Source organism: Durio zibethinus, chromosome 7, assembly GCF_047325235.1.
Source record: "Durio zibethinus cultivar Kanyao isolate XHJ-2024 chromosome 7, ASM4732523v1, whole genome shotgun sequence".
NCBI classification, from domain to species: Eukaryota; Viridiplantae; Streptophyta; class Magnoliopsida; order Malvales; family Malvaceae; genus Durio; species Durio zibethinus.
In genome coordinates, this window is record NC_143168.1 from 26,058,116 (window position 1) to 26,062,679 (window position 4,564).

A 4,564-nucleotide genomic window follows, 5' to 3' on the forward strand; every position below is an offset into this window, starting at 1 on the left:
TATAGTATTGATAACATTGTTCGAATGATCTGCTTACTGGTGAGTTGTCATCCTATAATCTAGTCCTGCTTGTTTTGACATCTTCATCCTATTGGTTTTGTTTGGTAATGAGCAGACTCGAGCATTGCTGACTAGTGCAACCTATGTCCATTCGAAACATGCTGATGTTTTTAAGTACACCAGGAGCCTTTCCCCTGCTAGTCAAGCTATATTGCTATCAAGACCTGCAGGTTGGTTGCCTGGAGTCTTTTTTCTTACTGGCAGGCTATACTTCACATTTTTTGAATTATAGGTCTGTTTCTGTAAAAGTGCTAATTGCATTTTTTTTCTTTTTTTTCTTGAAAAACTTTACCACCAAATGCTTGCCAAAGCTTTAGCCCATTACTTTGAATCAAAGTTGTTGCTTGTTGGATGTAACTGACTTTTCCTTAAAAGTGAGCATTGCAATTTTTCTCTTTCCCCATCCTTTACCGTGCAGTGTCATTAAGCTTCAAGTTTTTAACATTTGACAATTTAAATGGTTACCTATGTACAGATTCAAAGTATATATGGAAGTGGCCACAAATATGTAAGTTTTTTTCTTTTTTATAGTCAAATTTTCTCATGTGGCAAATAAAAATGGGTCCCAGCTACAAAAAAATAAAAAATAACCAATGACTATAAAAGAGTGACTTTTTTACTGTCACTTTATTTTTTTATATTACACTAACTTATAAAATTATTTCTGTTGGTATATATATATATATATATATATATATATATATATATGAATGATTATCTTATATATATATATATAAATAAATAAGATGTTTATAAAATTATTTATGTTGGTATATGAATGGATGATTACCTTCTTACCTTATATATATATATATATATAATAATTTATAAGAATTATCTAATTGTGTTTTTTTAATACTATGTAGGTGCTTCTTTATAGAAATGGAGATCATTTATTTTAAAAAGTTTTGTATCTACTCTGAGCATTATGTTTGTAAACATTCAATGATACTTGTTTTATCAATGTTTATTTTATCAGATTTGATACAATGACTTTAGTTCTCGAACTATGCTAAGTTTGTAGATTATAAACAATTTACTTGTAGTTTTAATGTTATTAAATATCTTTTACTTTATTGTGTATTTTTTGTTTATATGAAAACATATCATATTATGATTATAAATAAATTAATATTAATAATTGAAAATATAATTTTTAAAAAAATTTACCAATATCTTAATATTTATATTGATGCATTTGATTGTTGGCATATTGTAGGTGATACTAACAGTCATCAATCATCAATAAAATATAATAAAAAATAAAATATACAAGCTTATATCGATAATCTTTAATCGTCGGTATAAGTAACAAAAAAATAAAAAATACAAGTTTATACTAATAGATATTATGCGTCAATATTAGTAAGAAAAATCACAAGCTTATACTGACAAGGGTTAACCGTTAGTTTAGATAAGAAAAATTAAAATATATAAGTCTATATTGATGGACACTAACCGTCGGTATAGATAACAAAATTTAAACATACAACTTTATATTGACGTGCTTTAAATGTCAATGAAGATAAAAAAAATTATAAGTATATATTGATGGGTATTAACCATCAATATAAATAAGAAAAATTAAAACATACAAATCTATATTAATAAGTGTTAACCGTTGGTAAAAATTATAATGATGGAACATATAACAGATGTTATACCAATAGATATATATTTATTGACGGTTTTAAACTTTAAGTATATTTTTACGAGCTATTTTAACATTTTAAAAATCATTAGTATAAGTTTATACTAATAAAAAATATATAGATAGTTAAAAATTCATCGAAATATGTATTTTAATCGTCGATATAAGATTTATTATGTTATATTGACAAATTTTTTTATTTTATCAATAAATTTTTGAGTATCAATATATGTCAGTTTTCTTGCGATGCTAAGATATAAACTGAAAATAACTCACACAGGCATCTTCCATTACAGCATCAAAGACAAAAGATTTCAGCACAGCCAACTTAAAATATGGGATGCAAAACTATTAGATTCATCATTATTAATTTGGTTTAGGCAATTGGGTTGAATATTTCTTAGAAGTTGACTGGTTTTTCTAATGGACCAGAAAAAATGCTAATGGTTAACAATGGGCCTAACTAAGCTGGTGAAGGACCGGTGATACTGGGCAAGGTTCCAACCACATTAAGGCTTAACATAAGGATCGTACAAGGCTTTTTAACTTTATTTTATCCTCCTTTTTATTTTCTTTTTCTTTTTAAACATCCACAAGTGGAAAAAGGAAAATGGTTTATTATCATGATGCTTCATATATGCCAGCAGAAAAACGACAGCAAAAGATGTGGCGTTCCGTTTTCGCAGCCATATATCCTTCCATGACTCTTGTCTCTTTATACATGAAGGTTATTAACAAGAAGCAGATCTTGCGAACTCTATCCTGTATTGCCCTTGATATCCATGACAATAATTCGGGTGATGATCACCTACCTTCTCTCTGTGTTCATCAAAAAACACTCACTTGAGGTGGTAAGTGAGAAAAACCTTGAAAAACTAACTTGGAGGAGTGAAACAAATTGCTGCAAGCCTTGCAACTGATGAGAAGGATGGTATCAATGCCAATCAGGCTGATCTTGCACGTAGGATTGCCGTCTACGGTGTCAACAGTTATCAAAACCACCTACCTAAAGCTTCTGTAACTTTTCATTTGAAGCTTTTAAGGATACAACCATTATCGTACTCTTGGTTTGTGCTATAAATAAAATAATGTTTTTTTAATTTAAACTTATTTATGATATCATTTTATTTTATTTTATCATAATTTTATGTATCAAATATGATATATATATATATATATATTAGTGGAATAAAAAAAAAAAGCAAGCTCCTGATTTTTTTGTGTAAGCGGGTGTTAAAGGGTAAGCAGCATTGTGATCAACAGATTGGCTGAAAATATGCTTTGTCTGTCGATCCTAACTTATTGATTTCCTTTCAATGTGAGAAATGGGAATTTCAAAACAAAACAGCCTTTTGACCACCAATAGAAGGTTAGCTCTTTCATCAACTAGTATTAAGTTACATCATCTAGTTTGCACATTACAACACCCATTAACAGTTCCTTAGTTTCTCCACTTTAAACAACTTGGGCCAAAAGCTCTTGCTTTTAGTTGTGAAATTGAAAGAAAATGATAAAGAGCAGATTCCAGGAAAACATAGTAAAAAAGTTTCTTCGAACTAATGTGATATGGAAGTAAAGCGTTATTCTTTCATTCTTTGAGTGTTGCAACCATATCAGAATCCTAGACTTCATCTTCGCTCCCAATGGAAGAGGAAAAAGAAAAGCAACAAAAAGGGCTAAAGATAGCATAGGAAATAACAAGGATGACTCATTCATTCCTCAAATTGGAAAGAAACAAGGATAAGACCATAGCTGTAGGGAAAGTGGTATTGGTTATTCAATTGGAAACTCAGTCTTTCTCGCTGCTCTGTAACTGTAAGGGGGAAAATGTAATGGAAGAATTGCAACAATGAAAAATGAATATATGATCAGTTTCTCCTATTTCTTCCTTAATTATCTGATCATGAAATAATACTATTACAAATGTTCCCAAAAAGAATCAAAATGAATGGAAGAAACAGGTTAATATGTAAAAGAGTATCATATTTTATACTGTTTGATCATAATCTCGGGTTAGCTGCTACTATAATCCAAAATCATTAACCCAAATGAAAGCAAAAAGGCATAATTATTTCAACAAATGTTATCAAAATGATGAATATTTTCAACAAATGACAAGTTTTATGCTACCTACAATCATCACTTAAAAGGATGATTAAACAAACAGTTAAAGAACAAGAGAGAGTACCTGGTCCTACAAAATATGGCACACCTTAACGCTTTTTCATTTTTTGCAGGTTTGATTATTGGAGTGGGGAACAGGACTTCGATTGCTATAGCGATAATGACAATGACTACCCATTTCCATATTTGGTCCTTGGAAAGTACTGCTAGCTAGTACTTGTAATATGTACTAGGGTTGTTCATCCAAAGTACTTCTTTTTATTTTTTTAAACGTTAAATAAATAGAATGGTATCCGTGTTTGCATTGGAATAAATTTTTTTTTTTTAATTTGATTCAATTTTATATTTATAATATTTTAGTTTAAATTTAATTTAATAATTTTTTTTATTTTTAAATTTGAATTTGATATTATATAAAATTGCATTTGATCTTATTCAATTTGAAATTAATAAAATATTATTTTTAATATAAAATATTATATTTCAATATAAATATAAATTAAATTAATATAAAAATATAAATATAAATATAAAATTAAATATAAAATTAAATAAATAATTAAAAAATAATTTATATATATCATATCCAGTCAAAACAAGACAAATTAAACTGCCATTCCTATAAATAAAACATCTCTCAGTTGACCAAAAATAAATAAATGAATAAATCATCTCTCACAATCTTTACTTCTCATAAAATTCAAACAAGAAACTCTTAAACACTTATAA